This window comes from Typopeltis vanoorti, chromosome 1 (genome assembly GCF_054136105.1).
Source record: "Typopeltis vanoorti isolate ZY-2024b chromosome 1, IOZ_Tvanoo_1.0, whole genome shotgun sequence".
Taxonomy (NCBI): domain Eukaryota; kingdom Metazoa; phylum Arthropoda; class Arachnida; order Uropygi; family Thelyphonidae; genus Typopeltis; species Typopeltis vanoorti.
In genome coordinates, this window is record NC_143549.1 from 159,958,878 (window position 1) to 159,972,085 (window position 13,208).

Consider the following 13,208-nt stretch of genomic DNA (forward strand, 5'->3'; position numbering starts at 1 on the left):
TTGTTACTGTGAGGAACCACATCGACTGGGTTGTTCGTGGACCTAGTGGAGAATATTCGTTTGTGTGAGGAAAGGTTGTTTCTTGGACACAGTTCACGAAGTGCTGATTAAAGTTGTTTGCCAACTGTTTGAGGGATTTGGGGTCGCAGGCAAAGCTGTGTTTTATTGTTTCTGAGGCAGTGGTTCTGTATATATTGTACAGCATTTCATTAATCAGGTGCCAGGTTTCCTTTATGTCATTCTGAGCTGTTGTTAATTTGTTGCTGTAATAGTTTCTTTTTGCCGTTCTAATCCTGTGTTGTTAGGAGATTCCGTTTTCTTTTGTATTCAGCTTTTAAAGCGATATTGATATTGTTCGGCGACTTCTTAAGTTGTTTCCATAGGGCTTCTTTTCTTTGTATGTCTGTTAGTATGTTGTCGGTTATCCATGGATTTTGTTTCGTTTGGGCGCCTATTTTTATTTTTGTTAATGCTTTGTTATAAATTTTGTTAAATGCAAGTTTCAGATTACTATATACAGCTTCAGCAGAGTCTAAAGATGCTATCTGCATCCAGTCTGTTTTTCTGATTTCATCGTTTACTATTGTTTCGTTTAGAATGTTATAATACTGTTTTGTAGTCTCAGTGATTTTTATGGGTTCTGGTTCGGTGTATAACTGTAATGCTGTGAAATAATGGTCTGCTAGTTTGTATGTTATGATGGCTGCTGTGTGGCTGTTTGGAGGGGTCCTTATATTTATATGATCAATGCCGGATGAGGTTGTTGTGTTTCCGACTATCTCTTCTCGTGTATACGACTGTATGGATGGGGTTATGTTATATGCCGATAATAGGTCTAGGTATTGCTCTGTGTTGTTATTTATGTTCCTAATGTTTATATTAATGTCTCCTATTATTATCAAGTATTCTGAGGTGCCTACTTTCGTGGCTGAAAGCCATCTGTTTAGTTCTTCTAGAAATTTTGTGGTGCTTAAGTTGGGTGGTCTGTATATTGCATTTAATATCAGGGAGTTTTCTTGTTTGATGTTTTTAATTTCGATGCATATGATTTCTGCATATTCTAATTTATAATTTATTGCTGTTATTACTTCTAGTTTATGTTTGCTAAATATTATTATACCACCGTTCGTCTGCAGTGTTTGTGTTGTTGGAAGTGTGGCATTTGGTAGCTGGATGCCTCTTCGTTTGTCGTAGATACTTCAGTCAGTATTAAAATGTCTATTTCGTCTATATCTTCCTTCAGATAAGCTTGCAGGGTCAGCCAGTATTTTTGAATGCTTCTGATGTTGATGTGGAGAATAGATAGTTCTTTTTTGGGGGATTGTCACTTGTTTCCATTCTGTTATTGATTTCAGAATGTGGTAATTATCATGTTCTGGGGTGATTACGTCTGCTTGATGGTCTGCATTCGTGTTGGTTGGTGTGCTGTTCCTTCTTTACGAGTTGTCAATATTCCTTTCAAAGTGGAAGCCTGTTGAGGTCGTCTACGGATTTTATTTCGATTGGTTTTGCGTCTTGTGTCTTTCTAAGGAATATTTTGCTGTCTCTTATCCATATAAACTGGTAATTGCTTTCTGTTTTTACTTTCCTTGCTTGGTAGAATATTTTCTAATAATATGGCGTTAGGTATTCGGACAAGTATATTGGGGTATTGTCGTGGTCTCCTTTCAGATCTTTGACTACAGGTTTTTTAATCCTGCTAGCTTTTATAAGTGTAGTTTTTGTTGGGCTGTTGGTGAGTCGCACTACGACGGGAGGACGGGTATTATTTTCTCTTTTCCATTTTTTGTGGTAACCGATGCACTGACTGCATATCTCTCGATTCAATGGGAAAGCCAATTTTTTGGCTTAGTTGTATTACGGTCTCTTAGATGTTCCCTAGCTATTTCTGGGAGACCATTTATGAAGAGATCATTTTTGTGCTGCTGTTGGTTTGAGAGTTCGTACTCTTGCTTTAAGAGGTTAGTTCTTGCCGTAGTTCCGTTGTCTATTTAATTAAATTATGCTGTCTTTCCGTTGGCTCTTTAACGCAGTTTTTAATTTCTCTAACGGTCTGCAATACACCTTCTACCGAGTTATTATTAAATTTCATAAATTCCTCATATTGGTTGAATTTTTCTGTAATTTGTGCGGTATGTTTTTTTAAATAGTTCTCCAACAAAATCGATTAAACAGTCTTTTAGATTTTGTAATCTATTTTCAAGTAATGCATTTAAAGTTGGCTCACCTGGGTTTCCGTTGTTGTTTTCTTTGTTTTTAATTCCCTCTGTTGTTGATAGTTTTTTACTGCATGCGGTTGTTTTCTGCATATGCTGTTTTCCGCCTGCGGTGGAAGGCGACATTCCTTTGTTCTCTCTGCAATGGGGACACTTCCACTCGTCACGATTCTTGTTTGATTTTCGCTGCCAAGTAGCCTCAGACAATCCTGAACATAGAAAATGCATGTTTCTCTGGCAGTTCCAACATGTTACGTTGTTTTCTTTCCCCCGTTAAGTCTTCTTGGCATTTGTAGCACTTCATATTTCTTGTTTGACGATCTTGCTGTAATTTCTAATATGACGACTTCCTTTGTTCTCTTCTCGTGTAGTTGACTAACGTATACGTCGAACTTTCAATACTTATATTTTACTTATTACTTAACAGATACTTACAGTTTTTACATCAATATGTTCGTCTTGAAGAACGGAATTCACTGATGTACTTTAAATTTTAATTCACAAGAAAAGATCTGCGGCGGAAGGCGACATTCCTTTGTTCTCTCTGCAATGGGGACACTTCCACTCGTCACGATTCTTGTTTGATTTTCGCTGCCAAGTAGCCTCAGACAATCCTGAACATAGAAAATGCATGTTTCTCTGGCAGTTCCAACATGTTACGTTGTTTTCTTTCCCCCGTTAAGTCTTCTTGGCATTTGTAGCACTTCATATTTCTTGTTTGACGATCTTGCTGTAATTTCTAATATGACGACTTCCTTTGTTCTCTTCTCGCGTAGTTGACTAACGTATACGTCGAACTTTCAATACTTATATTTTACTTATTACTTAACAGATACTTACAGTTTTTACATCAATATGTTCGTCTTGAAGAACGGAATTCACTGATGTACTTTAAATTTTAATTCACAAGAAAAGATCTACTTTGCAACTTAAAAAATGAGAGCATCGAAATAGCGTACTTGCGACCGCTTGCTGCTAAAGCGCCCTCTATTAATAAAATAATATAATATTATTTAATATAATATTAATATATATTATTATATTATTTTTAAAAAATTATTATTATTATTATTACTCTTGGAGGGCCTATAAACCCTAGAGAGCGCATCCCCTGGGTGGCGGATAGGGGAGCCCACCATGTGTGTGTGTGCATGCAAAAAAAAAAAAAAACACTCATGCGCACACATGCATGCACACACACACACACACACACACACACACACACACATGCATGGTGGGCTCCCCTATCCGACAGCCACCTCTCTAGGGTTTACAGGGTCCCCCGAGAGTAATAATAATAATAATAATTTTTTTTAGCAGATCAATAAAAATATCATATGAAAAAAAAATTATTATTATTATTATTATTACTCTCAGCGTACCCTGTAAACCCTAGAGAGCGCATGCACGCATGTGCACGCACGCATGTGTGCATGCGCATGCGTGCGTGCATGTTTTTTTTTTATATGATAATATTTTTATTGATCTTCTAAAAAAATAAAAAATAAAAAAAAAAAAATAATAATAATAATAATAATAATAATAATATTTTTTTAATTTTAATTTTAATTTTTTTGTCTTGGATGAGATGTTATTTCTCAGCTTTCATCCTTGAAGCTTATTTGTGAGCTTATCTGAGGATGGCACCAGTTATTATTTATTAGTTTGTTTGCTGTGTTGGGAAGCTATGAAATCAAATCTATGTATAATAGGCTTGATTTCCTCTGCAGCCGATGATTGAGAAATTCGCATGTCATGTGTGTGCGTGTGCGCGCACACTCACACACATGACACCTTGGAATGTCTTGATGCATCACTGAACTGGAAGTGTTGTTTTTTGTTACATCTGGAACAATGCGGCCCGTCCCCTTCATCGCTTAATGGCTTATTCTATTAATAATAATAATAATAATAATAATAATAATAATAATTTTTTTGTATTCTAATAATAATCTTTTTTTTATTGATAAAATATTTATACATACAATAAACATCTTGTGTGACATTGCACCTTATAATTTTACAGAGTTCAGCACTAAGTGCTGCAATTCCTACATTGGATTTCAATTGAAATTTTTAATAATGTTTTTTACCTTTATATTATGTATTTACACAACACATCTTCTTCTAATATTAACAATGAAGATTAAACAGAATTTTTTGTATATTTTTTTATTTTTTATTTTATTTTTTTTAAAGTTTGAGAAAGAGTGATTATACATACAAATTTCTGCATTTGCTTATAAGGATTACTTGTAGATGAGTGAGGCAAATTAATCCCACCTACTTCGAAGCTTGTGTTAGCTTTTATGAAGAGAGTAGGCTTTAGCCTTTACTATTTGTGTTGTTGCTACGGTTAATGTATGGGATGTAGGCATTAGATGCTAGTGATTTGTGATGTGTATATTAGTGTTAATGGTTTCTTAACTTTGTTAGTATATTTTCAGGAGTTTGTTTTTTAATGTTCTGTGGTTATCTACATGTTTTAACTTTCTTGGTAGGTTGTTGAGTTGTGTGGGTATCGGATGTGATCTCACAAAAGAACCGTATGAGTTGTTGAAGGGTGTGGGGAAGTAGAGAGTTGTTGTAGGTCGTGTTATACGATATGTGTCTCTGTTGTTTCGATAGGTAATGTTGAAGTAATTCCTTGTTAATGTCATGTAGTGTTTCAGGTTTTTAATGCTCAAAATTCTGTGTATCGCCATGTGCTTGTCGGATATTGGTTGTTGCGTTTAAAGTGTCCAGATCACTTTGATACGATTTTCCTGTGTAATGTTTCTAATTTTGTTAAGTGGCTCTGTGATGTATTTGCATAGACTGTTATTCCGTATCTGATTAGGGATTCGCAGATACCGTGATATAGGAGTTTTTTTTTTTATGTTGGGTGGAATAATGTCTTTAACTTTGAAGAGATTTGCTGCGATGATCCGGAGTTTGCTGTGTAGGTATTCTATATGTTTTGTCCATTTAATTAAGGTGGGAATCTATATAGAGACCGAGGTATTTTGCATGTGTTACAGGTTCGATTTCGGAACATTGGCAGGTATTTTTGTTGTTAATGCAGCGGTATGTGTGACAATGTATCGATAGTGATGCAGGGCGTATGATTCTTGGGTTATGTATTATCAACATCTGTGTTTTGGTGCCGTTGATTAGAATTGCGTTTTGATGGAAGTATGATCTGATTTCGTTTAGGTCTTGTTGTGCTTTGCAGAGCGCCGTATTGATGTCTGTGTGGATTGCTAGTAGTGCAGTGTCATCTGTATACTGAAATTTTTGACTTCTTATGGATATGTCATGAACATCGTTAATGTATATGTTGAATAGAGTGGGTGATAATATGGCGCCTTGAGGTACATCGTATTTTACTTGTATACTCCGACTGTGACTTGTACCTATTTTTGTTACTTGTTCTGTTTGAGTGGTAGTTCTTGAACCATGTATGCAGTGTTCCTCTTATACCTATTCACTATAGTTTGGTGAGTAGTATGTCATGTCCAAGTGTGTCAAATACTTTGGTTAGGTCCAGCAGTATAAGGACGACTTATACTTGTTTTTGTCGAGAGCTTTGTTTATTGTGTCGGCGATGTCTTCTAATAAAGTAATGGTGCTTTTTGTTTTCTGAACGCCATATTGGTTTTGTGAGATGATGTTGTACTTCTGTAAATAGTTCTGTGGTCTGGTGTGTGTTATTTTTTCTAGACTTTTGAAGATGACTGGTAGTGTAGCTATTGGTCTGTAATTCTGAGTTAATAATAATAATATTTTTTTATTGTTCTTTCAAATATTTACATATGTACAATGATAATCTATTCAGTATATTACTTTACAAGGTTCAACACTTTGTGCTACATATAATGAGATTTAAATAGTAGTGATGATAACATTTTTTTATATATATACTAATCATAGTAATAATTTACAATTATATTGTTCGGAGTTACATAAGTTGTATAACATTACATGTTGTAGTTTACTATTTTTTTTAAGTTTGAAAAGGTGTGATTATACAACAGTATTTATACATATGCAATCTAAATATTATGGTTCCTTATTCTCACAAACATACGGTGTAAACTCATGATTTACATTTAAAAGATTTTTTTTACATTACATACATTTGTTACAATTATATAATAATTGTAATGATTTACATTTAAAAGATTTTTTTTACATTACATACATTTGTTACAATTATTATATACATTACATACATTTGTTACAATTATTATATACATTACATACATTTGTTACAATTATTATGTACATTACATACATTTGTTACAATTATTATGTACATTACATACATTTGTTTACATATGATACATTACTTACATTTGTTTACATGCGATATTTACATTACGTACATTGGTTTATATAATACATACATTACATACATTGGTTTTCGTGTGATATGTACATTATATGCATTTGGTTACATATGATACATCCTGGATGAGAACTAATTTCTTTGCTTTCATCCTCGAAGCTTATATGTAAGCTTATCTGAGTATGACACTAGTTGGTTATTATGGTTTTTGTTTTTGCTATGATTGAGAAATTTGCGCGTGCGCACACGCACGCACGCACGCACGTACGCACGCACGCACGCACGCACGCACGTACGCACGCACGCACGCACGCACGCACACACGCACGCACGCACGCGCGCACACACACACACACACACACACACACACACACACACACACACACACACACACACACACACACACACACACACACACACACACACACACACACACACACACACACACACACACACACACACACACACACACACGACAACTTGGAATGTCTTGATGCGTCGCTGAACTGGAAGCCTGAACGAATATATTGTGTTTCATTAAGTTTGTATGGTATTTTGGGTGCATGTTTCTTGTTCGTAGTATGTCCTCAGCGCTCTTTTCAGGCCATTGTAGTTTGTAAGGTTTCTGTATTCAAAAGGTAATTTGGTTATCATGTCTGGGATGTAGAAGTTTCACGTGGCGTTTCTGTAGTGATTATTGTATTTATATGTGATATAATTAGTAGTCTGAGGTCTTGTTATACGGTATGTATTTCTAACTGTCCTGTAGTTGGCATCGAAATAATGTTTTAGCAAGGCTGCATATTGACATAAATGTTTTGCTGTCAAAATTTTGTGTTCTGACATTGCAATGTTTATAAGGTCGTTATTTTCTCTTTGTTCCCAAAAGATCAGTTTTGTCATTTTGTACTGTAGCGACATTAATCTATTTAATTTGTAGTTTGCACAGAAAGCATACGTTGTTATAGCGTATCTTAGTATATTTTAGCATAGTTCTTTGTATGTTAGTGTTTTTAGCCGTACGCGAACTATGTCTTTTAACCTGTAGAATTTGCCAGTTATTGTTGGGAGTTTGTTGTGTAGATGGTTTATGTGGCTATTCCAGTTCATATCTGCATCGAAGTAACTTCCAAGGTATCGTATTGTTTCAACCTGAGTGATTGTAGTCGTTTTGTTGTTCTGTGTGTTTTTTATGTTGGAAAGTGGATGTTGGATGATTATATATTTGTTATCAACTGGTCGAATCAGTGGATTTCTGAATATCATTCATTTTGTCTTATCTTAGTTTAGGTGTATGGAGTTTTTCGTGAGCCAGTCTATGATCAGATTTATATTATATTGCATATTTGTTTGGGCTATGCTTGCGTTATTATGGATGGATATTATTGCTGTATCGTCTTCGTATTGGAATATCTTACCTTTGAGTGGTAACTGATTAATATCGTGAGTAAATGTTGAATAGAGTTGGGGAGAGTACAGCTCCCTGTGGCACCCAACAGGTTACTGGTAGCTCTCTGCTTCGGTTTGACCCGATACGTGTGATATGCTTTCTATTTTCGAGGTAGTTTGTAAACCTCCTGTGCAGAGGCCCGTCTGTTCCAACATGCCTCATCTTTTCTAACAAGGTTTGATGTGTAAGTGTATTGAATGCTTTAGTTAGATCAATAAAGACTACCATGGCAATTTTGTTTTTGTCTAAGGCGGTATTAATTACGTCTGTAATTAATACCAAGAGAGATGTTGTTCCCTTATTCTGAAAACCATATTGTGTTTGGGGGATAATATGAAAGATCTCAGTGTATGCTGTGAGTTTTTTTCAGTACGATCCGCTCCATAATTTGATTGATAATTGGTAATGTTGCTATGGGTCTGTAATTGTTGATTAAGTTTCTTTTTCCATGTCTGTATATGGGTGTGATTATGGCGGTCTTTAGCATACTTGGTATCTGTCCTGTTTTAATATTTTATTTATTAATTTTAGTAGGATCGGACCTAAGCTAGTTGCATTTGCTTGATATTCTTAGGTCTTATACCATCAATTCCTGGCTCTCTGTTTGATTTGTATAATAATAATAATAATAATAATAATAATAATAATAATAATAATAACCCTGAAGGAACCCGAAGGAACACGACTTTATCTTGGCGGTGGGGCTTGCGTGCCTCAGTGATGTTCAGAGCTATTCTGGTGGTAGCATAGCTGCCAGCAGGGCCACCCTTGTCAGACAGGTCTCAACTGATGAACCAGAATAACAGTGTTCTATCCCCCATCTTAATGGTGAAAAGTAAGAAGAGATCCATTCCGGATCAGTCGATGCCCGGGTTATCAAGGACTGCGTCAGATGTTATAGTTCCTGGACATCAGGCGACAAGTGGGCTACAGGGCCCAGCTCCTCTTGCTGGGCAATCAGGGCAGGAAGTTGAAAAGCGACTGGAAGAAACCAAACGTAAAAAATGGACTGTAGAAGAAAACAGATAAGTTATGAAATGTTTTTACAGATCAAGACCGAAAAATGAGGTGTTAGAAAGCATGTGCATTTAAGTAGGAAACAAAAATCCCCAGAATCTGCAATAACTGAACAGAGACTTATCGATCAAAAGAATTTCATTTTCCATAACAAAATATTTACTGAACTTCAGCTGCAAGAGTTACGTAATAAACCAACAACTCCACTAACAGCAAATCATCAAGAGGTAGCTATATCAAACTTTGGAATTCAATTCAGTAGGCATGAAGCTGACGATATACCTCAGAATGTTTTGACAAAAGTGCAGTGTAAAATGAAGTTAGGGATATTGGATCATATGAAATCCATAAATGACTGCATAAGACTACGAGCATTAAAAACTTTACATAAATCCAAGCTAAAACAGCTCCTCTTAGATGCAAATGCTGTGATTAAAACCACCACAACAAACAGCATAAAGGAAACTAATCAGATCCTATACAGCACATCCTATATCATTACAGTGAATCTTGGTTGCAAAACGCAAGAGCAAAAGCCGAGGATGAAAGAATCTGTACCATGGAAAATTCGGTTTGAACGACAAGTCAACAAACTTCGAGCACATTTGAGCAACTTAAAGAGTTTTAAAGAAGGACGGCTGAAAAACAATAACATCAAAAACAAACTGATTACACATATAATTTGGCCAACAAAACAATTGCTGAAGTTACTGAAGAGCTAAAACAAAGAATTATAGCGACTGCAAGTAAAATTAAAAAATATGAAGCAAGAATAAACCAATATGTGCAAAATATGCAATTCCGACAGAACCAGCGTCAGTTCTTCCAGCCTCTCCAGAGAAATACAAATGCAAACTATCATTCACCAAAAAAAATGAAACACTAAAATTTTGGAAGACAAGATAATCCTATTGAACACAATAAAGTGCCTCATGGATTAAGGAAATAGAATCAGAAATCAAACAAAAACAAATGCAAAACATCATTATCACTAAAGAAATGGTCAGCGCACAAGCTAGAAAATTAAAAATACTGGAGTGCAAAGACGAGTGCAAAATCCAACTGCATGGATTTTGGTTAAAGCATCTAACCAGTCGACATGATGGAATGGCAGAACAACTTAATTATTTGTTGCAGTCAGGCTCAGTGGAATACTGGATGATATCTCGGCGCACTTTTCTTTTCATAAAAGATAAGGATAATGGTGCAGACCCAAGTACTTATCGCCTTATAACATGCCTACCAACTATGCTTAAGCTGTTCACTGCAATCATAGCAAATTCCATATACCACTACTTATCAGATAATCAGGTTTATCCGATTGAACAAAAAGGCAATTTTCAAAAATCCAGGAGAACAAAAGACCAGATCCTTATTAATAAAATGATTCTCAGAAATTCAAAAAGACGAAAAACTAATTTAAACATGGCATGGATAGACTATAGGAAAGCATTCGATTCCCTCTCACACTCCTGGATCCTAAAATCACTATAAATATTTGGAATTAGCATAAACATATGTTCCTTTCTGTCTGCTGCTATGAAATCATGAAAACAACTTTAATAGTGAATAATGAACGACTCAGAGATATTAGCATTAAACGTGGAATTTTCCAAGGTTATTCCTCGTCATCATTGCTCTACAACATTTCTTTGATACTTTTATCTATGATTCTGAACAAAAAAACTTAGATATGAAATTCCTAAATGTAGTATTAAAATTTCCCATCTATTGTATATGGATGACTTGAAGTTATATGGAAAATCGGTCCAGCAAATTGATTCTTTACTGACCACAGTTCGTATTTTCAGTCAGGACATCAAAATGGAATTTGGTTTAGATAAACACGCACTTTTATCTATTAAACAAGGAAAAATTAATGACACTAGCGATTTTAATTTTGATCAAGAGAAATATAAAAAAGCAATTTCAGCTGAGGAGCACTATAAATACGTAGGAATATTAGAAGCCATAACATTCTCCACTCGAACGTTAAACAACAGGCAGAAGCAGAATACACCAAAAGAGTTAAAAATATTCTGAAAACAAAACTAAATTGAATAAACAGGATTAGAGCAATGAATTCTTGGGCTATACCAGTGATCCGATGCACTGCTGGCATAATAGATTGGACAAAAGAAGACCCGGACAAATTGGACCACAAAACTAGAAAATTAATGGCTATGCATTTATTCTCTGCGACTTTGTCTTGGCAGCTCGAAGTAAGACCTAGGTTCTAGTCCAGTCGCTGACTGGAGGAACTTTCGACCGTAGTACCCACATTATTTCAGACAGTGACATATCTTGTTAGGGTTAGGTCCAAGAGATGGCAGCACTTGTTTGCCTGCCTCTTCATAGATTCTTGGGTAGAATCTGAATTGTTCTGTATCACTAGTCAAACTGTTGTTTAAATAATGTTGTTTAAATCTTGTTTTGGCTGTGAATCAATTATAATAACCCTGTACTCTAATAATAAGTTACAGAAACAATTGTGTGTTCTTTCTTTTAATTCAAACAAACAGAATGTGAAAACGAACTCATATATTTGGGTTTGTTTACATGCGCGGAAGAAACTAGTTCCTGAATTACTAATTTAATTATTTAAATTATTTAATTCAGTAGTTGGCAAACTTTTTCGGTTAACAGCGCCCTTAGTATACCAGAATTTTTCCATGGTGCCCATAGTCATAGGCCTACCTAACAGTTGCAGTGCGCAGTGGGTGCGGTTATTTCAGATATTTCAGTGAAAATATTCGGATATTTCGCGGCGCACAGTTTGGGAACCACTGATTTAGTTATTAATTATCCTTATAGGGAGCCTTGAGAGCCCCTTCGTAAGTACGGAACGCCTTAAGTCGGGTCGTCCGTAACCCGGGCAACGCCTGTATTTTTAACAGATGATATTCTCTTTATTTGATTAGAGATTATTAAAAATAATTTCTTCTGCATTTGCTCTTTCTTCCTTGTTAACTCCGCTGTGCACATAGATGTGATTATATCTTACATCATAACCGTTTTTTTTATTTCACTGTTTCTGTTATTTGATATTTCTTTCTATTATAGTTTTGTCTATACCTTGTTATTTGTGATGAATACTCCTGACATTTCAAGTAAATAATATTCCAGATATTCTTGTTCATTTTCATTCTTTTCCTGCTCATGTTCTTTAAGCTGTCTGAGTGGTTTTCCAGAGTCACGGCTGGTTACTTGTTTCCTGAGATTTTGGAGTATGAAGAGATTCAAAGAGTTTGTTAATGGTCAACTACAGCTTAGTTTGGTGGTAAGGCTGCTAACGTAGCTCTTCCAAATTGCCCCAGGTAATCCTTCACTCGTTTGTACCTGAAAAATTCCTTCCCCCCCCTTCCCCCGCCCCACGGCCGAGAGACCAAGTCTTCCAATTGGTTGCTCAGGTTCCAGGAATCTTCACGGGGATGTGATGTGGATGAAAGATTTAATATATCTCACTATAGACATTATAGAATTTACTGTGAGATAGGAATTTCTATATGTTTTCCTAGTACTGGGAAGTAACCTGTCTTGTAAGGAGCGAGTTTTGATGTTTGTGTTTGTGTTCCGTCAAAGCGTATTATCTGAGGTTTGTGACTTCATGGATTTTTTGACGAGGATGAGTTTTTGTATATTAGGGCATTATATGGTATGCCATTTCAATTACTCATGGCTCAATCATTGATCCTGATAACAAAGTCTGCTCCATAAATGTTTTAATGCTGTTGACAGATCTTTGTGTCTGGATGTGAATAGTCTGTCTTCTGCGTACCGATACATCTGACTGTATAAATGTTGGTTGGTTAGATCATTTACAAATATTTAGAAAAGACATAGCGATAAAATTGTCCCAATCACAAGACCACAATTAGTCTTGCTCCTTTTGCTTTACGTGCCATTTCTTTTTGTAATGGTGGTACCATTTCTCAGAAAGTTTAAAAACAGTTTTGGACTTTCCTCTTATGTTAATAGCTTACCATAATTTTTTAAAGGATTGTGTGCTCTATGGTGTCAGCAGTTATAGAGAAGTCAAGAGCTAGTGCAAAGACAAAGTGGAGATCATGTTATTATAATATAGTGGTTCCTTTCTTTTTACGAATTACATAATGTGTGGTGCATATTACATTGAAGTTCTCTAGATATTTGGTTTTAATTAACTATTATTTCCATGTTAATTTCGTCGTTTTCC